The 26,670-nt window shown below is 37.6% G+C and overlaps 1 protein-coding gene across 11 annotated transcripts in view; it reads left to right on the top strand.

Annotated features, from left to right (window-relative positions):
• Positions 1-26,670, top strand: part of TBL1XR1 (TBL1X/Y related 1) — a 171,030-nt gene that overhangs the window by 59,548 nt on the left and 84,812 nt on the right. For 4 of the 11 annotated variants that reach the window (XM_057306825.1, XM_057306829.1, XM_057306828.1 and 1 more), the window contains exon 1: positions 22,805-22,957. The exons of 6 other annotated variants lie outside the window; for them this stretch is intronic. The gene's annotated coding sequence lies outside the window, so the exon portion shown is untranslated. Of the gene's footprint in view, positions 1-14,834; positions 14,936-22,804; positions 22,958-26,670 lie in introns of those variants that run through there. One more of the 11 variants, XM_026498414.4, reaches the window with a different exon arrangement.

Genomic DNA, 26,670 nt, shown 5'->3' with positions numbered 1-26,670 from the left:
TTGAAAAGATGCTGTGAATAAAGCACTGTGTTCTGTTTTAGGAGCCATATTTTTAGAAGGACACAAACTGGAGCAGGTTTTTGTAATTGTTATGTCACAAATTTTTTAAAATGGGAAATAGAACACTTGGGGGTGAGAGACTAGGAGAAAGTCCTTCCAGTAGCTAAAGATTCTCATTTAAAGTAGAGTTAGGCCTTTTTGGTCTATAGCTCCAGAAGGTCTGAGTATGAATTCAGGTAAATACATTTGAATCCTAGAAGAAAGAACTTTGAAACAATTAGAGCTGTCTAATAATGTAGCAAAATAGCACCCTTAGACAGAAGCACTCAACATTGGAGGAGCTCAAACAGAGGTTGAATGATGCATCATTTTGTCGTTAAAATTACAGAATGGATTTCTGCATAGAACGAAGTTTGTTGTAGGTTTTTAATTTTCCTATTGTAGTTTGCTTTCACAGTTGTGAAGGGTTTTCTCTTCAGGGTTCATCTTTTTCCAGACTTCTGTCAAGTAAGAGAATGAGGGTGAGTGAAAATAGATTATTGTCTTGAAGGATTACATGACTAAATGATACTCTTTGGTTAGCTAACATTATCATGGATTATTCTGAAAATTAGTCTTATTGCATGAGTTAGTGTGTATTTTTGTGTATGTGTATGTGCACATCTCCAACCTTGTTGGAAAACATAATGAAGAGTGGTGATGAGGCACAGTAGCAAGAGTATTAGTCTAACGTTAAATTTAGGCATGGTTGTGATTTGTAGATTGTAAAATGAAGAAGGCTTGCATAAATGCAGGAAAATGTAAATTGTGATAGTATAAGGGATTTCATTTTCTTTGTAGAAAAATCTGTAAGTTACCCTTCCTGATTCAAGGAATTATGTTCTTACTTTGTAAATGATCTCTTAGAAGAGTACAAATTGTTAAAGGAGAAAGTTTACTAGTGTGCATTTATACTTTTATGATAAGTGTATTTAAATTGTACGTCTTAAGGTTTGGAAGAAACCTGATCATTATATAAGCTGATTGAGGCAAAAGAATTTAAATACCTGGCCCTTAGGCAAAATAATTTAAGGACCTTTTAGTGATAAGATTCACACTATATGCTCAAAATAGAATTGGGAACATGAAAATATCAGATGTCTTTATTTCTTTGAAGTGAGGTTTTGGACTGAGCCTTAGAGAAAAACTTTTGAGCTTAGCCTGTTCCATGTTTTAAGCATTTATCTTGTTTGCCCAACTTTAGAGGTTTTACCTTCGTTTGTTGTTGTTGTTGTTTTAAAGTAAGCTCGATGCCCAACATGGAGCTTGAACTCACAACCCTAAGACCCAGAGTCGCATGCTGTACTGACTGAGCCAGCCAAGCGCTCCATTATTTTAAAGATTATTCCAAAATCTTACTTTGAGCATACCTTGGAATCTTGGTTGGGAATACTTGGCTTCAAACAAAAGCTTTTTTCTTTATGTGATGTTGGTACACGTATGCCTTAATGAGCAATTGGTACAAACCTGTTAAAATGAAGATGTCTTCTATAATTGTGGCTTTTTAAGGTTTAAATTTAAAATGTTTGTTAATGTGTGTATTCTTTTATGCTTAAAAATATGAAAATATTGTTTTTAGTATATATGAATTTTCCCCTGAAGTTACTATACATTAAAAAAAAAATTAAAGCATACTATCCAGGTTTTCTTTTCCTTTGCCTGTTTTTGAATGTACCGTCTAAAGACTGCTAATGTTTATACGTCTCTTTCCGCCTTCCCTATTGGTGGACTTGCAGTATTTTAGGTTCTAACCTTTTAGGTCAGAGATCTTGTCTTCTTCAAGCACACAAGAGTTCAAAGTATTATGTGTAGAGCCAAATTTGACATTTGTGTTGGAACCAGATGTCATCACAATATTAAGGACTTCAGGTCAGTACTTGGTAATTTTCAGGGGATGTGCTGAATGTTTTGATGTTCTTCTCTCTGTTCTGTCATCTCACCTCTTCTATTACCCCAACCTGGAGTGACGCTCTTTTCATGCATTTCTGGATGCGTTGACATGGACTTGTATAGCAGTTCTGTGTCTTTATATGTCTTATTTTAGAGGAGGAGGAAATATTTGAATCATACTCTGTAGGACCAAAAAGAACGTATTTCATTTCGTAGGCATCGTATTATGGAATAAATAAATTTGACAGTTGTGCCCAGAAGCAGAATTTTGGTGAATGTGTCAACACAGATGTATTGTAATTTAAGTATATCTTTTATTAATAGAATAAAACTTAGTATATTAATCATGCTTTAGTTTCTAATGTACTTCACAATTTTGACTTCACATCGATTAATTGGAATGTTGGGATTACTCTCATTTCTTCATCTCTGGGATTGGGGCTGAGGTGGTTTTTGTAATTTCTTCAATCCCTATCTCATTCTAGGTTTCCAATAATCTGTGACTCTTAACTACTTGCAACTTCCATAGATTTTGCTTGTTTAGTTACAAAAAATAGTGTAAAATCTGATGGAGAATCTGATGTGATTGCAGCTTTACCAAAAACAGGCTTGCCTTCCTTACATCTCCAAAGAAATAGGCTCAGTGGGGTTGTAGGAATTTCGTTCATTTCCCCTGTGCCAAATGTCAAAGAGATACTTGAATTCAGAGCCAGTGATGAAAGATGGTGCCTAATCCTCTTAGGCCACCAAATTTATGTTAATCATCAATAAGACTTTTTCCCTCAGGGAGTTAAGGGTTTAAAGAGAAAGTTAATGTAGGGGAAGAAAGAGATAAAGAAAGGGGGGTAATCAGAAGGGGGAGGGAAGCATGGGAGACTATGGACTCTGAGAAACAAACTGAGGACCTCAGAGGGGAGGGGGGTGGGGGAATGGGATAGACTGGTGATGGGTAGTAAGGAGGGCACGTATTGCATGTTGCACTGGGTGTTATACGCAACTAATGAATCATCGAACCTTGCATCAGAAACCAGGGATGTACTGTATGGTGACTAACATAGTGTAATAAAAAAAAATTTAAAAAAAAAGAAGAGAAAGTTAATGTTCTCGGCCTGCAATCTACATGAATTTAGTCTGGTTGAAAAAAATGGCATGTTGTTTGGAAGTAAAGGATAATGTCTGAAAGAAGAAAGATGTGTGAAGGCAAATTTGAGACTTTTTTTCTGGAAAGGAAGAAAGATGAACTTTCTGTACATACAGGAAGATTTCTCAGCCAAGAGTTTATTTTTATCAGCTCATGGTCAATTGTCAGTTTTTTTCATCTGTCTCAAGAGTCGCAAACTAAGACATGGTTTTGGTAAATAAAGTGTTTTGGAGCATACCAAGCCCATTCATTAAATTACTGTTTGTAGACAGTCTTTGTGCTCCAGTGGCAGCATTGAGTAGATGAAACAGAGACTGTATGACCCCCAAAGCCTAAAATATTTACTCCTTGGCCCTTTACAGAAAATGTTTGCCAGTCCCTAATCTATATGCCTACCCATTCCTCTCAACAATATATTTTTTCGGCTTTCCTGTAAATATGAACTCTCTCACATATCTTTCACATAGATAGTTTTTGCACATTTGCTTTATATTGTTAATCATCTCTTGTCATTATTTTTATCTCATAATTATTTTAGTTGAGCCATTTAAGAATAAGTTGTACACATTATGATTATTTACCTGTAAATATTTGTGTGTGTCTCTTAAGAACAAGGATATCCTCTTACATAACTGCTGTGGTCAGATTCAGGGGACATTTAATTTAACACTGATACAGTATTGATACAACTTATTATTTAATATATTCCATATTCAGATTTTGCCAGTTGTCCTATTGATCTTGTTAATAGTTGTTTTGCCCTAATCCAGGATCCAAGCCAAGATCACGCACTGAATAATCTTTAATTTGACATAGTTCCTTAGCCTTTCTTTGTGTTTTATTACTTATACGTTGACCGTTTTAAAGAATGTTCTTCAGTTTGAGTTTGTTTCCTCAGAACAGAGTCAGGTTATGTTAACTGTGGGGGCGCCTGGGTGGCTTAGTTGTTAAGCGTCTGCCTTCGGCTCAGGGTTCTGGGATCAAGCCCCACATCAGGCTCCTCTGCTGGGAGCCTGCTTCTTCCTCTCCCACTCCCTCTGCTTGTGTTCCCTCTCTCACTGGCTGTCTCTCTCTCTCTGTCAAATAAATAAATAAAGTCTTTAAAAAAAAAAGATTATGTTAACTGTGGTTTTAAAGGAATGAAAAGTATGGAGTCACATAACAAGAAAAAGCTATACGTTAGAATTGAAATAATTCTGGGCCAAGTATCAAGAGTGAGGCCTGAATTATAGTTATGGGAAAATAATTGCTTGTCCATTATCTCCACATAGTTTCCATTGTGTATTTAAAAAAAAAAGAATTACAGTATGCTATATTTAACGAGCATGGACTTTGAAGGTGGTGACATAGTTTTAAATCTTAGCTGTATTGTGAGTAATTGTATAAAGGTGAGCAAATTACTTAACGTCTTAGAGTCATTTGTAAAGTATGTCTGATTGCAAGTTTGGGAAAGTAAATGAGATAATATATGCAAAGTGAAAGGATGCTACGCAATGTGTTATTTAGTGAAATATAGTAAATTTGGAAAAGAGGAGAATTAGTCTGAGTTAGAACTGTCGAAAAAACTTTGAGTGGAGAAGATTGCATTTTACCTGTGATTTGAAGGATGGGTTGACTTTGGATAAACCATGTAGGTGTGAAGAATCCATTGGAAGTTCTGGAGTGTGAGAGGGGATAAGGTCAGATTATTAGTGTAGGAAATAATGTTAGAGTGAGGAGATTGGTAAAAACAAAAATTTTGGACTTTGAGTTTGAAGGTCTGTATTATAGTCCAGCCTTTGCCATTGGCTAGTTGTATGACATGGGCTACATTGTTTCATCCGTCTGGACTGTGTTTGGCATATTACCAGTGATTTTCAGAGAGGAGAGACATCACTGATAGGTTGGAGCAGTAAGGGAAGGCTTTAAGCAGGAAGGAGTTGAGATGGGTCTTTTAAAGTGGGTAGGCTCTTGATAGGAGAAGGAAAAGGGAGTATCATTAGAAAAGCATGCTAAATTAAAGAGAGCACTATTGGAAATAAACCTATTGTATCAGAGGTTAAGGAGTGGTGCATGTTGGAGAGTAACGAGAAATTAAGGTTATCAGTTCTGAGCTCTTTATAATTATGTGTGGCATTTACAGTTGGAGTAGAAAAATGACCCTCTTAGTTATTTAAATGTTGGCGAGATGCATATTGGAATATAACTACATTCACTTGGTCCAAAATTTTTTTTGGGGTGGTGTGGTTTTTGCTTAGTTTCCACAGGGAGCCTAAGGGCTTTCTGTTGGAGAGGAAGATACCTCAAACTCTCTTCTCCCGGAAATTTAACGTAAGAAATACCAAAACTTAGTGGAAAGAAAGGGCAGCTACAATACAGCAATGCAATGACCTCGAAGTAAATGAGTGAGGATGAACCATAGGCCAGTTATTGGGTGTATAGGCTGAAGAGTCTTTGGGATGTTTCTGCATGTCGGTTGATTCTGGAGCTTCTGCAGACCCAGTCACTCAAGTATAGCAGTTGACTTTGGAAGAAAGTTGAAGTGTAAATAAAACAGTTTGCAAAATTGGTAGCCAGTGCTGCCTGGACCAGAATCTAGGCTAGCTGTGTTTCACCATGTGGTAAATGACCATTGTCTGTTCAGAGTAAATTTCAACAGTCCTCTCATGTGGCAGTCAAAAAAGAGAGTATATGAATAACTGTTCTCTGTACGTCTGTCTCAGGATTAATAACCTTTCTTCTGGCAATGATCCGTATCTTTACCGATGTATTAATAAAATCTGTGGAAGTCCTAATTATATATGAATCCAGCTATTCTGTGGAGAAATAAGCGGGATGGGACCATATTTGAAACAGGTTCTGGGAACAAACTTAATTGGGTAGAGTGGTTATATTCTTGACTCATAGAACTGCTATTGTTTTGTGGTTTTTTTGTTTTTTTCAAAACCTGGCAGTCCAGGTCTTTCTGAGCTCATGCTTTCAGTAAATCCTGTTTTTAGTGGTAAACATAAGTATTTCTTGGTTTTATAAAAGTTAAGAAATTGAGATAAGACAGTTCCTATTTATTACAACATGCTCATTTTGTTTATCTGTCCTCCCCCACTATATGATCAACTTCAAGGAGTTTCCTTACTGTTCTGTCCTTAGCATCTGAAATGGGAACCTGGCATATGGTAGGCACTCAGTAGATAGTAATCAAATTGAATGAAGAGATAATCGTATTTCAAAGCGTAACATGAAAGTAAGCCTATTAAGAGAATTTACAAATGAAGTCCTTTAAAGTTTTTCTAAAGTTTTTATTCTTACACCTTTTCTCCTTCTTTTGTTTATGGGTTTTGTTTCATTCCGTGGAAGGGTGAGTATGACAAGCTACATTTTAATTTTGTCTAGGATTCTTAGTCATGCCTTTGGATGACAATACCATGGCCACATTTTTAGCCTTAATTGGAAAAGACACTTAACATCCTTTAACAGAATAAAGCCAGGGACACCTGGGTGGCTCAGTCAGTTAAGCGTCTGCCTTTGGCTCAGATCATTATCTCAGGGTCCTGGATTGAGTCCTGTGTGGGGCTCCTTGCTCAGCGGGGAGCCTACTTCTCCCTTTGCCCCTCTCCCTCTTGTGCTTGCTCTCTCAAATAAATAAATAAAATCTTAAATAAAAAAAAAAAAGAATAAAGCAGCAATTTTAAAATTTATTTTATACTAATGATTATTCAAAATTTAAATCTTATTTGGTAAAATCCCATACTTAAAGAATTTCTACCTAAAAGTTATATTAATTTTACTAAGATACAGCCAGTCATGGGGGTGTGCAAAAGGCAAAATTTGTTATCTGCATAAAGGAAGTTTATTTCCTGTCCCTGGGTGACCTAGAAAATCAGAAATTTCAATACGTTTTTTTTAATACCACAGAAGTAATGAACGCATATAATAAAATTTTAGAAAAAAAATGGGGCTTCTTGCCTAGTCCTACTCTCAGGAGACAACAGTGTTTAAGATAGCTGTGTTTGCTGCTTTTGGTGGTTATCATTATATGTTTGTTTAACATGTCTTTCTTCATCTATTAGCTTTAGGCACAATTTATTATTTTCCTTCAACTTTTAAGATGAAGTGTCCTTGATAATGTTTGAGTGAAATATGTGTTCTTTAAATAATGCCTGGGGAGAGAAAATTATGTAGATTGGTGTAAAACATGAGAATGCAATAAGAGGATTATTGGGCAGGAGAAATATTGGGAACTGTCAGGAAAAACATTCCTGTGTTTTCCTTTACTCACACACACAATACTTCTGATACTTCTGATCACCACGTGGGTGGTAATAATTTTCCCAACGATCAGTTCTCCACAGTACCAGCTGGGTGTCCTATAACTCAACTCAGTTCTGATATTGTCTGCATAGAGTTAGCTTCCGATCCCACAGGGTAAGGGCTCGGTCCCATGGAACTCTCCTTCAGATGAGGAGAGTTCAATTTGAAGTTCAAGTTCAATTTGAAGTTAGACTGATTCAAATTGTTAACATCTTTATTACTACACTAAGGAAGTCTCAAGTCCCAGGTTGTTGCTTTTGAGTGACTGGCTATGAGTTGAAGTTCCCATGACCCCTCTTGGGTTTGATAATTTTTGAGAACTCAGGGAACCCCTTATATTTATCGGTTCATAATAAAATGGTATGATAAATGAATAAACATTCAGGTGGAAGAAATGCATGGGGCAGGGTACGGGGGAAGAGGCGCAGTGGTCCCATGCTCTAGCTGCCAGTTCTACCCTCACAGGATCTCTATGTGTTCAGCAATCTGGAAGCTCTCTGAATGCCATACTTTTGAGAGTTTTATGGAGAATTCAACATATAGGGCGTGATCAGTCATGAACTCAGGCACCAGTCCTCCCCTTCCTGAAGGATGGTGGGCGGGCTGACAGTTCCTGAGCTTTAAATCGTGGCTTGGTCTTTTTGGTGATCAACCCTCATCCTGAAGTTATCCAGGATCCCACCAAGAGTTGCATCTTTATAACAAAAGGCACTCTTAACATGCAGCAAATTCCAAGGCATTTAGGAGTGCTGTATCAGAAACCAGGGTCAAAGACCAAATATTAGAACCAAAGATATCCTTAGTGCTCTTATTAGGAAATTATAAGCTTTAGGATCTCTTTGCCAAAAGTCTAGTATTTCTCTGTGTCCTCCTTGTAGACTTATCCTCAGTCTAGGAATACATCTCTGACTAGAGTTGGACTTCAAGGAGATTTAGCCTCTGCCAAGTCATTCTCAGTTCAGAGAATTCTTTGGGGACTTGGAATTTGAAGCAATTCTAGAAGTTTATTTTTACATGTATAGTATGGTTATAACTACACTGTTCTTTTCTCCTTTACGGTGTAAATTCTTTGGTCCATAAATAGGCTTTGAATGAGTGAATGTTCAAGAACACTTGAGAGTGAAAAGATTGAATGGTTTTGAATGAACAGGCCATCTCTATTGGCCTGGAATGGAACCAGTTTCTTAGAATGTGGTTTAAACAGTAGTCCTTACTTGAACATTCTACAATTATGTCCTGAATTTCTGCCTGAGAACATGGATAAAATAAGTGAGGGGGGACAAAATCTAAAAATTTATATACTATATAGTAAGAAAAGTATAAAAGGCCATTGGCCCTAGCCTTCTAGTTTCTGACTGCTTAGTACTTAGCACAGCATGAAAAATAGCAAATTGATGGGGTCAGAATGTTCAGTGGTCTTGGTTGATAATTCACCTTATGCTGAACCCATTCTGCTCTTCAGTACCGGTTTTCTGCCCTTTGAATGAAATAGCTAGTTTTACTCTGTATTTCTCCCAATCAATAACATGGAAATAAAGTGGAATTTATTAAAGCTCCAAGTGGGACTTGCTGACTTCTTTCAAATTAGAAAATTAGTCACTGTGCTAGTGGAATTTGAAGTTAGACTGATTCAAATTGTTAACATCTTTATTACTACACTAAGGAAGATGCATATTAATAGAATTTATAGAACATGTTAAATTGTCCAAGGTAGCAAACATTAGGGAGAACTGAGAGCTTACATTGCCTATAAGGAATTTCCTAGAATGGGAAACTGCAAGTTATTTCCTATTAACCTTAAAAAAATTTTTTTTTGATATTCTATCTAGAAGGAAAATAATTTCAGGCTACACAGATATTCAGTAATTTATATGACATTCAAAACCAAAATAAAGGTACTATTTTTAAATACAGTGTAATTAGAGAGAAGGCTTAATGAAAGCCTTATTAAATTTACCCATTATTTGCTATCACTGAAAGTATCCTTCCCAGGAATTCAATGTTGCTGTTAGGCAATAGTTTTATGGATTCTTAGCAACTACTTGGAAGCCAGGGTACAGGAATAATAATATTAAACTGATATTTCTTTTAAAACATGGACATTTGATTATCTGGTACCCATTATAGATGATTGGTTATGGTGTTAATTAAAAAATGAGTATTATTTTTTAGAGGCCAAAATCTTGACCCACTCCTGCTTTTGTGTCCATTAATTCTCTTTTTTTCCTATTTTATATCCAGTATTTAATCTAGACAGGATGTGTCATACTGTAGTAGCAGTCCGTTTAAAAACAAAGTCATATTTCTATTTTATGAAATAAACTTCATTAACATTCATGGAAACAAAGTAAAACATTCTAGACATTTAGATTGAGTGTACTGATTGATAGTTTATTTAATTAAGTTGTGGTTCTATTAAAGGACAGCTCTGTGTGTCCCATCATACTCAAAATCTGGTAAAATAATGACTACCCTTAATTAAGTGCTTTTTATATTTTCAGGTATGATTACATGCTTGATACGCATTATCTTCTTTAGTTCTCATAACAGTATCCTTCTGAGTAGATAGTGTTAAAATCCTCGTTTTACACATGAGGAAACGGTTAAGAGAGATTAAATAAGCAGCCTCATGTCTGGTGCTCAGTAAGTGGTGAAGTCACAGTATTCTTGCAGTTGGTTCTGTTGTAGTTCTCTGTGTAGTTTCTTCCACCTTAATTCTTAATTTGGTAGATAGTGAATTAAGCTGTAGAGTGGAAAGCAGTGTAAATATTTACTGAATAAGTGAATGCGCTAATGTAATTGAGTAATTGTAAAGAGCTAGAGGTTTGTGTGTGACTGTTGTATTTTGTGAAGTTTGCAAATGAATGTCCTGGCCTAAGATTATTAAATGCATGTGGGAAAGAGTAGAAGATTTGGTATGGTTAGAGGAGAGCAAGGATATGAAATATTCAGGTTGTTAGAGAGGGGGGAAGCAAAAAGTAAAAGTAATAGGAGGTATGAGAGAGGGATGTAATTTCATAGTAGCCACCAATAAATCTAGAAGATCTGAAAATGCAGAAGAACTTCATTATAGTAAACTTGTAAGGGACATACATCTATATTCTTTCAGATGTTATTTCCCCCAATGTTAAAATGCCAGTAGGACAAATTTGTCTGTCTTTCTTGTCTTTCTTCCTGGGACCTTAGGGTCAGAAACTGATAATGAAAGCATCCCCCCTGCCTACTGTAAGCTGTCTGATTTCTGTCTGATTTCTTGAAGTAGTCTGTCCAGTCTTTGTAGAACAATGAAGGAGAAATAGCAAACCTTTAGCCTTTCTCAGCCTTCCCAGTTTTTCTGCTGTGGCCTAAAGTAATCAAACTGTGGGATCAAAATCAAACTGTGTACCCTAAAAAAGCAAAACTTATGGCTTTTAAGAGTAACTGTTATGTTTTCAAATTTGAGTGTACATTTTAAACAGTAGTGCAGCATTAAAATGTTTCACCAAGATGTGATTGTTAACGATAATGTGTTTAGGTTATAAAATATTTCAGAGCTAAGTGCTTGCTAAATATTTGGCCATAGTTCTGGAACAAAAATTATTCTTCCGGTATTCTGAATTTCAGATATGGTGTGTATCAGACTAACATTTACCTTCGTTGTTCCTGAAATTATTTTGTGAGGGAGTGAAAAACAATCCAGCAATGTTATTGTTACTGATTTCTATTGTACTGTGTAGATAAGGTCTTTGTTTTAACCACTAGCCCTTTTGTGAGAGGGGTACATTTGTACCACATATGCATGCTTTGTTCTAGGCATCTAGAGTTGTAAAGCTGAAGAAGGCATCTTTCGAGATCTGTACCTTCTAGTGAAGGGGGATGGACATACAAAATGAGTATCTGCAGTGGTGATAGAGCTTAGGTGGGATGTAGGTGATCTAAAATTTAGCCAGATGATGTAGCATCTCCAAAGTCATGAAGGCACCGGGAACTAAAACGTACTTGTAAAGTAACACCCTAGAGAAAGAAAGTAATGGTGTTTGATGATTGATTAGCTATAACTGTAGGATATAAGGGAGGAGAAAGAGCCAGATTTTTAGTTTGGGTGGTTGGGAGGATGGAGCCATACCCAGATGTAGAGAATATAGGAAGAGGAACAAGTTTGGGATGGGAGATGAATTAAGTGTATACATAGTAAGTTTGAAATGCTTTGGAGACCTCTCTTGGGAGAGTGATGTCCAGTTGGGTTCATGCAACTGAAAATACTAGTTTAAAAATCCAGAGGCAGGAAGTTGCAATTATTTTATTCCCTTGTTCTTACGTGAGGAATTCAATCAAGCCTTGGTTGCTGTTGCCTTGGTTGAAAAATGGCTACTGCTTCAGGAGGCATCAGGTTTAAATGGGAAGAAGTGCTGCATCTGTTACCTGTTTACAGGAAAACAAAAGCTTCCCTAGCTGCCTCCCATGCTGGGATGGCTGGGAGCCCCTATCCCCACTCCTGTTTCTGTTTAGATTTTACTAGCTAGACTGTTTCACACGGCTACCTCTAGCCACAAGAAAGGCCGATAAAGTGTTGATGTGGACATGTTGCTGCTTTGAACAAAAATTGCCATTATGTTAGCAGGGAGGCTGAAAGTGACTCAATAGTTGTTATGTAAATAAATACCTAATTAAGCAGTGACCCAACAAAGAGACCCACTATTGTCTCTTTCACTTCAAAATTTAAAAAATAACTGAATTTTCAGATAATCAAGTGCGCTTCCATTATAAATTTTGGGATGCATGCCTGTTAAAAATAATTTGGATTTTAGATTTCATCAAAGTTGTAGGGGAAGGAGATTGAGGGGTGTGGGTGGTGGGATTCAAGGAACCAGCAGGCATTGTAGAAATATTTAGGAAACAGAATTGACCAAATTTAATGTTTGACATGGCTGACGTAGGAGGCAGAGGGAAGAATAAAGGATGATTTTTAGGCTTTTGATTCAGGTAATGAAGATGAAGCCAAAAGCAACACAGTATTCGCTGCAGAAATGGCTGTGGTGCTTTTATGCCTTCTAAGACGTTTTGATAAACTTCCAAAGTAGGAGGGTTATGCATTTTAAAATTTCATGCTTTCTTATGAGTACTGATACGTAATTTAAATAAATTTAACCAAACTCTTATCAGATGAAGTTACTGAATTCTGTATCTGTTTTTAAACAATTAAATCCACATGATATTTCAAGAACTAGTTAGTTGTATGAAATATTCTAAGTCCAAAGTATATGGAAACTGGGTGGGGGATGGGTGACAAAAAGTAGTGTTTATTGGTTGGTGGACTCAAGCTGTCTTCTGGTGGGTACCTGTGATCCTTGCTGTACTGATTCTCTCCTACCTGTGGCAGTCAGAGAATATGGATCTAGATCTCTTTCTCCTAAGTGATAACTTTCATGAAAAAATCTTTATCACGTTGGAATAAAGGAAACTTTTGGGAAACAAAAGTCTCTTTGAAAAGAGACTCAGGGGACTTAGGAGAGTGGTTAAGAATTTAACCTGGCATCTGGTGTCCACTTACTTGACCCCTTATTAATTGTCGATCTTGGTCTAGGAACTGCTTTGAGCATTAGTTAACTAGTTTTTGAAACAGACACAATACTATATGGCTTGTTATAAGATTTAAATGATAGTAAGTGTGCAAGCAGTGCAGAGTTTCATATTTTGTTATTTCTGGTAATGATATTTAACCTCCGGGCCTCAATTTCCTTTTGAACTCGACTGCTTTTCTTTAGCTTCATTTAGCCTTCATATCATCAAAAGAGATTTTCTGTGCTATTTGTAAGGTTTTTTGTAGCTTGTTAGTTTGGTTTTATGTCTGTGTTGCCGTATTTCTCAGTTCAGTTCAGTCAAACCCAGTCATTGCTTATAGGAGGGAATCAGTCTCATAGAAGCTTTAAGCTATAGGCCCAAGAACACTGACAGCCTTAGAGGCAGAGTAGGAATGAGGCCCCAGGTGTGTTGTGAGGAAAGGACTCACCAGACCTTTTCTCCTTCTTTGGATAAATAACGGTGTTCACTTACCAGATAAAGGCAGCATGTCCAGCAGTATTACCAGCCAGCACGAGAGTGTGGCAGCCTGGCCCCTGACTGGTGAACGGATCTGGACTGAGAGTACCTATGTGGAGGGAAGATGTGGTACATTCTTACAATGAACCATGTCCTTTGACGGGTTGGGTTCCTGAGAAGTTATGCCCGTGAAACTCAAAATGATACTGGTTCCTCTGTGGAGCTTGGAGTTTTTAAGCTGAGGTAGCTTCCACGTGCTTTTGTGAATTCTTGCCCCTTCCTACTTGAGCAGTGAAGTGGTCTTGGTAGGAGGAAGAGGAGCAGAGACAGTAGCTCCTGGACTGCACATTCTGCTGACACGTCTGGCCTCATGCTACCGGATAGTCCTTTCCTGTTCTATATCCTTGCATTTCTGAGTAAACTCAGTGGCCTTCTTAGGTTTTGTGAGTTCGTCTAATCCAGTCTGATTAACCCTGACTGGAGATCAAGAGGCCAGTGAAGAGTCACACACAACAGATTTTCATCCTCTTTGTGGGAAAGATCTTTTCCTCATAGTATTCTTTTTTTTTTTTTTTAAGATTTTATTTATTTATTATAGAGAGAGAACACTTAGTGGGGGGTGCGAGGGAGGAGGAAGAGCAGAAGGAGAGGGAGAAGTAGACTCCTGCCTGAGTGGAGAGCCTGATGTGGGGCTTGATCCCAGGACCCTGAGATCATGACCTGAGCTGAAGGCAGTCACTCAACCCACTGAGCCCCCCAGGTGCCCTCCTCATAGTATTCTTGAAACAATTTCTGGCTTACATACTTAAGAAGAAGAGCTTAAGATTTTGTTGCCCTTTCCCTATCACCACAGATTGTCACCACCTACTCCTCATTTAATACTCATTGGAATCCAGAATTATGTCTTACATATGATAATAGGCACAGTTATAGAGTTAACTTAATATTTTTCCAGGAATTTACAATGGAAAATATTGAAACAAATTCAGCTAATCTTTATAGCTCTAGTTTTGTGCATTTTCATAAACTGGTCTCACTGTCTCTTTATTTTAGTTCTACTCAAGAATATTAAACACAGTGTAGGGGGGAAGACCAGCAGTTCTTAAGCATTTGAGGAAGCCTTGGTCTGTATCCACATTTGTGTTTTTTTGTTTTTTCCTAGTTCAGTATTTTAAGGTAGCCTACGATGGCAGGTAAATACATACAGTACCAGGCACAATGTAAGCATTTGCTGGATATTTAAAAATTGAGACTATGTCTAAACTGCAATAGGACTTAAGTAGACTTTCCATTGCAGTGGCATTTTTTTCTGTTATTTTTGTTTTTGTATCCTGTGTCTTGAAAAAGTTCAAAGCTTTTTGATGTTAACTGTGAAAGAATGCTTCTTTAAAAAATAATTTGACTAAACAGACTCTGGGTGACAGTTACAAATGTTTTTTGTGTTTTTTGTTTTTTTAAGATTTTATTTATTTGTCAGAGCAAGTGTGCACAAGGAGGGGGAGAAACAGGCTCCCTGCGGAACTCGATCCCAGGACCTTGGGATCATGACCTGAGCCAAAGGTAGACACTCTTTTTTTAATTTTTTAATTTATTTTTTTTAATGATTTTTTATTATGTTAGTCACCATACAGTACATCCCCGGTTTCCGATGTAAGGCTCGATGATTCATTAGTTGTGTATAACACACAGTGCACCATGCAATACGTGCCCTCCTTACTACCCATCACCGGTCTATCCCATTCCCTCACCCCCTCCCCTCTGAAGCCCTCAGTTTGTTTCTCATAGTCCATAGTCTCTCATGTTTCATTCCCCCTTCTGATTACCCCCCTTTCTTTATCCCTTTCTTCCCCAACCGATCTTCCTAGTTCTTATGTTCCATAGATGAGAGAAATCATATGATAGTTGTCTTTCTCTGCTTGACTTATTTCACTTAGCATTATCTCCTCCAGTGCCGTCCATGTTGTAGCAAATGTTGAGAACTCGTTCTTTCTGATAGCTGAGTAATATTCCATTGTATATATGGACCACAACTTCTTAATCCAGTCATCTGTTGAGGGGCATCTCGGCTCCTTCCACGATTTAGCTATTGTGGACATTGCTGCTATGAACATTGGGGTGCATATGGCCCTTCTCTTCACTACGTCTGTATCTTTGGGGTAAACACCCAGTAGTGCAATGGCTGGATCATAGGGTAGCTCAATTTTTAACTTTTTAAGGGACCTCCACACTGTTTTCCAGAGTGGCTGTACCAACTTGCATTCCCACCAACAATGTAGGAGGGATCCCAAAGGTAGACACTTAACCAACTGAACCACCTAAGCATCCCTACAAAAGTTTTTTAATTTAGCATATCTTCTTTCTCATTTGATAACATTTATGATGACCTCCGTAATATTATAGTACTAAATATTTATTATTTTTAAATTTTTAAATTTTATTTAAAAAATTTTTTTTCAAGTGATCTCTATGCCCAACATGGGGCTCAGACCCACGACCCCAAGGTCAAGAGTCTCATGGTCTGACTGCGCCAGCCAGGTGCCCCTATAATGCTAAGTATTTAGATAAATCTGTCATCTGTAATGCCTAATATTTATCTTAGAATTACAGCTTTATGATGTACAGGAGCTATAGGCAAGAACGGATAGTTAGAGAAAACATTAGAGTAATTGAAACATAAATGCCCTATTTGGTAAATATGGATGTTCCAGGTATGGCTTCCAACAAACATGAAAATGACATTAAGGTGACAGCATGAAGGTAAGGCACATCTTCATGCGTGACTGCCTGCATACAGAACATAGAACATACAGTAGCTTCTTGAGTATCGTGTTGCTCTCGCTTGATACACAAACTTGTTCTGAGCATCCTACTTACTGCTGCAACCTGGGGGCACCACCCCCTCCTCACAGAAAACTCCGGAACCCCTCACCCTCCTTGGACCTTTTCCTTTTTCATAGCTTGTCACCTTGTACATAACACTTAATTCTAAATTATGCTGGAATTCAAATTCTGCCAGGGCAAAGATCATTATTTATTAATGTATTTCAGTAAGTTTTGTTCCACTGTTAGTAAAGGACTAACTTTAAAAATTAACATTCTAGTAGAAAGGTTAGTAAAACTTTTCTTCCCCTCTCTTTTCCTCCTTTCTCCCCACAGTTCTCTTGTCTATGGTGGGACAACTCTTACAGTCAGTAAAAGCAACAGCAGCAATGACGGTTCTGCCATCGAACTTGGCTGAGAGATAAAACATAGGCTTTAAGGGGCGCCTGGGTGGCATAGCGGTTAAGCGTCTGCCTTCGGCTCAGGGCGTGATCCCAGCGTTATGGGATCGAGCCCCACATCAGGCTCTTCCGCTATGAGCCTGCTTCTTCCTCTCCCACTCCCCCTGCTTGTGTTCCCTCTCTCGCTGGCTGTCTCTATCTCTGTCGAATAAATAAATAAAATATTTAAAAAAAAAAAAACAAAAAACAAAGACATAGGCTTTAAATTACGTTGCTTCCTAATTTCCTGACGAAGAATCTGGCTTTTTGGTTTCTGTTTTCTTGAGTAACTAAAGCATCACTAATGGAGGGAGTTCATTTCTAGTATGTAGGTCCTTTGTTGTTGATGGAATCTTTAGTTGCTTCGATATTAGAGAATTGGGAAAAGATAAGAAAATTGATATTTTGTTTTAAATGCAATTCTGTCTATAGATTTATGAAGTTGATTTAAAAAATAATTACAAATACACAGTTTGTTTCTTTTCTGTATTTGTTAATTATATTATGACTTATGGTTGTTTAAAAATGTAAAAAATATCTTTTGCTACAACATTTTAGTTTACATTATAGAAGTGATTTTTGGTGTCCAGTTGTCATTAAACTATGTCAGAAAGCTAAAATACAAGCTCCTTTGCTCTTAATTTAAAATATGCATAACAATTCTCATTTCTTCTCGCCCACTACTTGATGAACATCAGCTAGTTTTGGCAAAGCTCATGGCCAACATGTTTTCCTGTTTCCATTTGCTCTGGTGAAGAGGGTTCATTTCCAGGACTAGTCTGGTACTCTGTGCTTTCATTGTTCTCTTTCTTTGTTGTTTGTTTTTTTTAATACTTCCCATTGCTATTTTTGTAATCTCTTGGTAAGTCATAAACAGTTTTATTATTATTTGCTCAGACCCTGAATTTTTTTTATCTTTTAATACTATGGTATTCTTAACCCTTTTGTGTCCTTTTAAACTAAGCATTTATAATTGGCTGCTATTTATTAGTAGTATGTGTGAAAACATCTTTAGGGACTTAATAGGATTGGTACTCTCTTGTTTTTAAAATCATAGCTATTGTTGTTTTACAGTAAACCGAACTCTGTGTCCATATTTGTCAGGCAATCGAATACACAGTCTCTGTAGAGTATTGTATTATATAATAGCCTCAGTTTACAGATGAGGACATGCTTATGGTTATATGAATTTGATGTGAAAGAACTGAACGTTTAAACAGAAAGAGTAGCTATTCTTTCCATTCTACTTCCACTATCTTTTAAGTGTCCGAAGATCACAGAGAACTACTCAAGTTTTAATACTTATTTTTTTAACTGAACTTCATTGTTCTGTATAATGTCACATAAGATGATATTTGAACGCCTTAGAAAATTTCTTTCCCATAGAGTGGCTACATAGTTTTAGTGGAGGATCCTTGAATAATTTGTCTTTTACTTCATCAGTTAGTTTGATTTTTTTAAAAAATATATTTTAGCTCATTTAACCTAATAGATTTATGCTTCATCCTGGATCGGTAGAATTTTGGGTGGTTTTGGGTATTTCAGTAGCCAACATAGAATATTGCTTGTTGCCCTTTTGTGTGTGTGTGTGTGTGTGTGTGTGTGTGTATGAATAGTTTCATTGGAAAAAGTAATACTCATTCCTCATGTATTGTCTGTGACTGCTTTTGCATTATAACAGTAGAGTTGAGTAGTTGTGACAGAGACCATGTGTCTTGCAAAACCAAAAATACTTAACTTTCTGGCCATAGTTTGCCAGCCTGTAGACCATTGCTGAGGAGTGGCTAAACAGACGAAGCAGTTGCAGTATTCATATAGTTGCAGTCTGTACTTTATTATAACTTGAGTGGTAGGCAGGGAGAGGAGAGTGGTGTTCTGTATTGAAATAAGTAAATTGAAATTACTTAAGAGAGGTGGTCTTCTTTCTTTTCATGACCCCTAGAGAGAGAGAAAGAGAGGCTGTGTGTGAGTGTATCTGTCTGTTTCCCTGCCCCTGTATTTGTGTGTCCTGAGTGGATCAGGAAGACAGCACAGCTTATATCTGCTTGTTTAAATGTTTCATTTTAAATTTGGTGAAAAAGTTAAATGGAAACCAATTTGGCAAACCAACATCAGATGAGAATTGACATTTTTTAGACTTATAAATGTCATTTATCATATAAGTTTAGAATGAATTATATTAAGAGACAGGATAGCCGTGATTTCTTGAAGGACAGTATTTCTGACAGTTTTTTTTGATAGAAACATGGTAGTTAAATGAGCTTGTTTTGATTTACTGAAGGCAGAGCCTTTATTGGTACTGTGTAGATTATAACAATCTTAAAAATACGAACTCAAAGCAACCAGTTTCTGAGTTTTTTCATGTGAAAATCTGTAAAGAAATACTGAGTAGAGACACATAAGAGTGACTTTTACATCCTTCAGCAGTAGATAGAAATACATCATTTTAAAATTCTCAAGCTAATATCTAATTTAATTTAATGTACATACATTTTTTTTTTCTCTGTGCTCAAAAGATTTCAGAATTTTATTTTATTTTATTTTTGGAGAGGGAGAAGGGGGAAGGGGCAGATGGAGGGGCAGAGAGTATCTCCAGCAGGCTCCCAGCCGCAGGAGCTGATGCAGGGCTCAATTCCACGGCCCTGAGATCATGCCCTGAGCCAAAGTCTAGAGTCAGACGTTTAACCAACTGAACCACCCAGGTGTCTCAGAATGACAATTTTCATGTTCTTAATTTTTTAAAAAAAGTTAAGAAGCTTATCCTTTTCTATTACAAAGTGAAAGTTGAAGATTTCGTTTTCAGGTGTGATTGAGAGGCTGTCTGCTTCACTGAGAGGGTCAGGTGTGTTCCTTTTGTCACCTGGTGTTATCACACTAGTAAGGTGTGTTCATTGTCACTGTGTGGTTGCACAGGACTACCGCCATGTTTGGGCACACTCCAGATCTGTTCTAACTTAAAAGTTTTATCAGTGATCGATTGTTTTGAGGAGTAATGCAATTAAAGGAACTCACAAAAGACGGAATGTAACGGTAGTCTGCAGTCATAGTGGCACATGGCCCAGTAGAATATGAACGGGCAGTTAGTGCCCTGGGTAGGAGTGCGCGGCCAAGGGAACGAGTGGGTGCTGACATCTGGGCTACCGCTGTCAGCCACGCCATTTCTCTGGTATGGCACTTCGTCATTTCAGAGGGAAGGGCTCCTTTTACTTATAGTTATTATTTAAAAATGATTGTATGAATCTTACACCAGGCACTGTTTAGCACTTTACAAATATTAAGTTATTCAACTCTTATAACAGTTTATTTTCCATATGTGAAAACTGAGGCACCAGGAGTTTAGCTTGTCTTGGATGGGCTAGCATGCAGTTTCCAAGCCTGGGAGTCAAGTCCAGTCTGTGTGGCTCCAAAGGACGGGCTCTTGTACCCCCTGTACTGTGGTACAGCCTTTTTTTCCCCCTCCTCATTTGTCCTCCTGGAGTCTAATTTGCACAGAGGTGCCACAGAAGCTACTGGTGGGCCTGATAGTACACGTGAATGCTGAGTTGGAAGGAATTGGAGAGGGCACATGTACGACCCCTTATCGTGTGCCACTGTTGTCGTGCTGAGTGATAGATCCAGGTTTTGTTTGAACATTTCAATTGATTTGTGTGACAGTTTTCCATCATATTGAGCAGAAAAAAAAATACCTTTCTATAATTTCTACCTACTACTTACAATTTTGTCACATGTAGCAGAGTCTCACTCGGGAGACTGTCTAAATGTAGGTATCAGCGCTGCTCCTTTTGTGGTTTTTAAATGATAACTTCTCTGTTCTGTAGTCTTTTTCTGGGGACAGAGGTTGAATTTATCTTTTGTTCCTTATTGTTAGCCTTAAAATCAAATTAATAAAACTTTTAATGTACTTGATACAGTACGATTCCCACCCTAATTTTGAGAACTAGTCACTTTGCAATGCTAATATTTGAAAGAATTGATCCCTCCATGCTTCCCCACCCCCCAGCCCTGCCCATAGATTATTTATTGGAATCTGACTCGTGAAACTCCCCATTCTGCCCTTTCGTGCCACGAAGTCCAGTGGTTTTTAACCCCCACTAGAATCACCTGGGGGAGCTTTTCATTGCAACTGATGTGCAGATGCTACTCTAGACCAATTAAATCTGGGTGAGGGACCTACTGTGTCACAATTAGGTTAGAATCTGCAAGGTGTTTCCGTAGGACACTTAATCAAAGATCCAGCATCACTGGCAGAACTGTTTCATTTCTGCTGGGAATGTATTGTTCAGCAGAATGATTTTCGTGTTGTCCTAATTAGCTGTTCAAATTCTTGGTGTCTTGAATCAAATATTCAACCCTTGGGAAGAGTGAGAAACCCAATAAGATGTAGGAGTTATATCAGTTTTTTCTTCTAACTTGTTAAGTGCTAAGGTACCTGCCTACCTACATATGTGGCCATAGGCAAAATTTGATTTTTCTTTGCATCCTATTATTTCTTAGATCCTGATGCTATTCCTGTTGCCTCTTGTCACCCCTCTACTTGTTTCTTTCTCCCAAACTACTTTAAAAAAAAAAAAAAGGTGAGCTATTATCAGCTTTGTGTTAAGAAGAAAACAGTGTCAGGTCTGTCATATTTTTAAGGCATCATAAATTATAAGTTGCACCATTAATTTAGTTATCAGTTTTTTTGGAAAAGGAAATTATAGTTACTTTGTTGATATATTCACTGTTATTTTTAAAGCAACTGACAGTAGTGTATATTTATCCATATGTTTTTATATTATCTTTCTAGTACCACAACTCAAGTTCGAATCTAAGCCTTTTCACATGTTTGCATTCTCTTCCCATTTTGAAAGTTAGTGAACTGGAAACTTCTGATGGGTAGATGTAGTGCCTGAAAAATAAATTTGACTTTCAGTAACACCTGAAACTGCCCAAACCAAACTTCAATTTTAAAAACTCTGTGGCTTACTATAAGAGAATTTGTGTTTTCTATTGTCGTTAGTTGCATGGCTTACTCTGAGAGGCAAATTTCAGGGTGCTTGATCACTATTTGCACTATTCTTGCGCAGTCATGATTTTGTATAGATTTAATGCAGAATTCAACGCCCATGATGCTACCGATGAAACTAACTCAACTGAAGTAAGCAGTAAGAGTGTGATAAGGCACCCGTGCATGTTTACCCGGGTTTGGTGTGGTTTTGTGGTATTGAGGACGTCTGATGTTTAGGAAATTGGGATCATAATATACAGCTTTTGAATCCATTTTTCCTGGGTCACCTAAATAACAAAGGCAAGTGGAAAATTATAGCCAGTGATGGCAGAGCTGTTCAGTCTGACCATTCTGCCTTTCAGTCTGACCTCAGGGTTGGTTTCCTTAGGATATTCCTTCAGTTATAGCTTTTTTCCCCTTTTCACTAGCTTCATCATCTGGATTCCTGGAATGTTATCTGTGTACGTGATTGGGTGAAAAGTAGGAATGGGGAGAGGGGGGCGCCTGGGTGGCATAGCGGTTAAGCGTCTGCCTTCGGCTCAGGGCGTGATCCCGGCGTTATGGGATCGAGCCCCACATCGGGCTCCTCCGCTATGAGCCTGCTTCTTCCTCTCCCACTCCCCCTGCTTGTGTTCCCTCTCTCGCTGGCTGTCTCTATCTCTGTCGAATAAATAAATAAAATCTTTAAAAAAAAAAAAAAGAATGGGGAGAGGAGGCCGCAGACATCTAGATCCTTGGAGGCCTTGATGAATAATGAATGCTTAGTATGTTATTAGAAATTGCCGTGTGGAGGAAGACAACAAAGTCTTGTGAAACGGATCAGTGGAATTGAGAAGATTCAGTTGAAAGTCTTTGTTTGACAAATATTTTTTTCTTTTTTTTAATGTTCCAGTTGCAGGTAATCAGTGTTTGTTGTGTTTTTAGTCATGTGCTAAGCACTTTAATTTGGGCTTTTCTGCGACTTTTCTTTTGCCAGGAAGTTCATTTAATAAACATCTTTCTGAGCAGATTAATTATGTTAGGATTCTTATGTTTTTCTCTTAACTCTTGGAATGATTTCCCCAAATTCTCCTCAAATTTGAATTCATTTGTAATTTCTATTTGTTAAGGATACCATGTACAATTTCTTTTTTTTTTTTTTTTAAGATTTTATTTATTTATTCGACAGAGATAGAGACAGCCAGCGAGAGAGGGAACACAAGCAGGGGGAGTGGGAGAGGAAGAAGCAGGCTCATAGCGGAGGAGCCTGATGTGGGGCTCGATCCCATAACGCCGGGATCACGCCCTGAGCCGAAGGCAGACGCTTAACCGCTGTGCCACCCAGGCGCCCCTCAGGTACAATTTCTTGAATTTGTTTCTGGCGACTAGGTTCTAGATTAGATTATGTTGCTACTTTAAATTATAAGCACATTTTTGTTTTGCTTATACCTTTCCCTCGAGAAAGAACCCATAATCCATTAGCTTTTCAAGAAATCTGTAAATCAAATAAATTTACTTCTAGAGGTTGCAGGGTAGTAATTTTGAAGAATATGCTGTTGTGCTGTTTTAAAGGATTTTTGCATCTTAAGAAACAAATTCTCCTAATTATGTGTAGGGGGTAGATTTTTAAAAGATGTCTGCTCAGTTAGCAGTGTCTATTTCTATGCTGAAATCCTATTCTAAAATTAATACCTCATCTACTTCAGGTAAAAATGTTCTGAAGTATAGATTGTAAAAGCAAAGCTTTGTAGAAAACCAAAGCCTGCAAACATTTTTTGCATCACAAATAAAGCAAATGGGTTTAGTTTATGTAGCATGTGATTGATCACATGTTCTTAAGTTTTCTTTTAATGCAAAATATCAGCCTTTATTTGCCACTTCCTGGAAGTGTTGCTGAAATTACTGGGTATAGCCAGGCTCTCCTAAACACTTTTAAAATAAAAATCCACTGTTAAGTTCTCCCTTGCCAATGTGATATATTTGTGCTGTAATACAGTCTCTATTATGTTTTATTTTTGAATATGTATCTATTCCCACATTATATTATGAGTAATATAATACTTAGTCAATTTACGGATCTTAAGATTTGTGTATGTTCTGTTCACTATTCTTAGGTCTTTTGTGGTACAGCAAGGTGAACAAATAAGTCCCTGGTGTGAGGAAGTCTGGTAGGGTAGGCATAAGAGAATAAGGCACGACACAGTCATAATAAAGGAGGCTCGTATGTGTCTCAGTGGGTAGTGGGGTGGATAATCAAGGGAGGAAGGTGATTTGGGCTGAACCTTGAAAAATTTGGGCTAGGTTTGTGGCCAGAACCATAGCAGAAGGAAATTTCTGGTAGATGAACGAGTAATGTCATGGCAGCCAAAGTGTGCAGAAAACAGAGGGACTGGTGACATGCTATGGTGAGAGTAGGAGATGTGGGGCAAGTGAGTTTATAAAGGCAAGTGTAATGGATACACATTTTGGTTTTTTTGGACGACTTGAATTACTTTAGTACGAAGAGTTTTAATACACATTCTGTCTGTAAATACACCTTAGATTTTGTAATTCTTTTATAGAATATATAATTCTATCCTTTAAAATTCAGATAATTCATTTTATAAGCTGAAGAATTGTGAGATATGCGTTATAAGTGCACTCCAAAATGGCCAGGGCACGGCTAAATGAGTTGACTAGGAGAACAGCTAATGTAGAAACCAAAATATGGCCCAGCATATATATCATCGTGTCATATCATATATCATCTATATTTTCAAAATCCCTCCATTTTGGAGCACCTGGGTGGCTCAGTCGGTTAAGTGTCCGACTCTTGGTATGTACTCAGGTCATGATCTCAGGCTGGTGAGATGAAGTCCCACGTAGAAGTCCATGCTCAGCACGGAGTCTTCTGGAGTCTCTCTCCCTCTCCCTCCCCTGACGCACAAGATCTCTCTTTCTCTGGAATAAAGAAATAAATTTTTTTAAAAAAAGGAGTTCCTTAGTTTTTCAGATTGTATTGTATGTGCAAATGGGCATACCCATTGACATATCATATTCCACCGATTTATTCACCCTTCAAATCCTAGAATCAGATATTGTTAAACTACTTAAATGTTTATTAAATTACTGTTATGACCCTTTCCCTTAAAGAGGGATAGTCTAAAAGGAAGAACTAAATGAATCAATGAAGAAAATAAAAATAGAGAGAGGATGATCAGAGAAAACTGAGATTAGAGACCTCTGTGAGCATGATGAAAGAAAGACTCAGTAATCACAGAAAAGTAAGAGAATCAAGCAGAGGAGCAATGATCTAATTTAGAATTTTCCAAAGGCAGATTTGTGAGTTTATGTGTGGTATGTGTGTATACACCGTGTTAGTGAAAACAAATATTCATTGGGGTACAGGGCTCTATTAGTCTATTTATCTTCATTTTTTAATTAAAAAAAATTAAATGTTACTGATATTTAACATAGGGATTCAGATTTGTACCCCTATTTAACCCGATGTCAGAAAGTCCTGTCTAAGGTGTCACGTAAAGGGATTTGGAGGAGTGTGTGCTCCACAAAGCAGCAGTGGCCCTCCCAGTCCTTTGCTCCATTTCTGGGAATCACCATGTGTCTGAGCTTACTTTTATAAGTTTACTTTTGTTTGATCATGTAGATTTATGGCTTATATTATCTAGCTTTAACCAGCCCCCACAAAACAGACTAATAGTTTAAAGATTTATGCAAAAAAACCTGAATATAAGAAATGTGAATAAGCATAGGAAACGAGATAATGGTATTGAGTTGATACTTAAACTACTAGAATGAGCTTTTCACCTGCCACGATCTAATCATTTTAGAAGATGGTTGAGATTATCAAGAAGGATATTTGATGTGCGGGCACACATCTTTTTTTTGCTTCTGTTTTCTGTGTTTTAAAATATATGTAATTCAATAGCACCTATTAATTACTTATAAATAAGCAGAATGAATGTGTGCCAGAACTCTTCTCTGATAGGGGTACTCTGCCAGTGTTTGGATAACAAGTAGCTCTGTATAGCTTATAGCTCAAAAATTCATGAAATCTTTATGATAAAACAATTGACGTTTATAACAAATAACCCGGAGATAAACAGAGCCTGGTGGTAATTCAGTTTTTGTTTGGACTCAGTCATGATGTCTGTAGAACATTTCTCCAGTAGATGTTAGAAAGGGTCTATCAGCTAGTTCACAAGTGTCTCGTGCCAAAACACCTTGGTACTCGCTCCGGTGTCTTGAAGCACCAGTGACTGGTGGGATCTTGTGTGTTGACGTAGCTGTCTATAATTTCAGTAAGTGCGTGCCATGTTTAATAAATATTATTTTAGGGGCGCCTGGGTGGCACAGCGGTTAAGCGTCTGCCTTCGGCTCAGGGCGTGATCCCGGCGTTATGGGATCGAGCCCCACATCAGGCTCTTCTGCTATGAGCCTGCTTCTTCCTCTCCCACTCCCCCTGCTTGTGTTCCCTCTCTCGCTGGCTGTCTCTATCTCTGTCGAATAAATAAATAAAATCTTTAAAAAAAAAAATAAAAATAAATAAATATTATTTTAATTCCTAGGTAGTGTAACTTAACTACCTGGAAGTTCTGTAGTAGCACTGAAGTTGTTTAGTATGGCCATGGAGTTGGCAGTGAGCACAAATGCGAGTTCTAGTCAATTAAAGATAAGATCAGAGAGGAGCAAACTTCAAGGGATTAAATTCTTTCTCCAGTTATTCAGTGTATTTGCTTAGCTATCTTTTTAGTGTTTACTGACTTAATTCACCAGTAAGGTGTAGGAGGTAATAAAGCTCCTGGTTTCCTTTCTGTGGCCACTGCTTGCCCTCTTGCATGAAACTGTGCTGGAGCCCAGCACATGGTGGAATCTGCCGTGGTCAGCATTCCGCCTGAGAGCCGCCGCTTTGACAGGGTGTGCGAAAAACAACTTGTATATTGACACAGAAGGCACACAGAAAATAACGTGCTGTGGTTTAGCAATTCAGATGATTGGGTAAACTCTGTAAAACGTAAACTATGAAGAGATTAAACTTGAAACCAATCATGCATCTGTCTTTATTAAACAGA

This window comes from Ursus arctos, unplaced genomic scaffold, assembly GCF_023065955.2.
Source record: "Ursus arctos isolate Adak ecotype North America unplaced genomic scaffold, UrsArc2.0 scaffold_4, whole genome shotgun sequence".
In the NCBI taxonomy this organism is placed as follows: domain Eukaryota; kingdom Metazoa; phylum Chordata; class Mammalia; order Carnivora; family Ursidae; genus Ursus; species Ursus arctos.
Note: the sequence above shows the minus strand (reverse complement) of the source record. Positions and strands in the feature narration are given on the sequence as shown.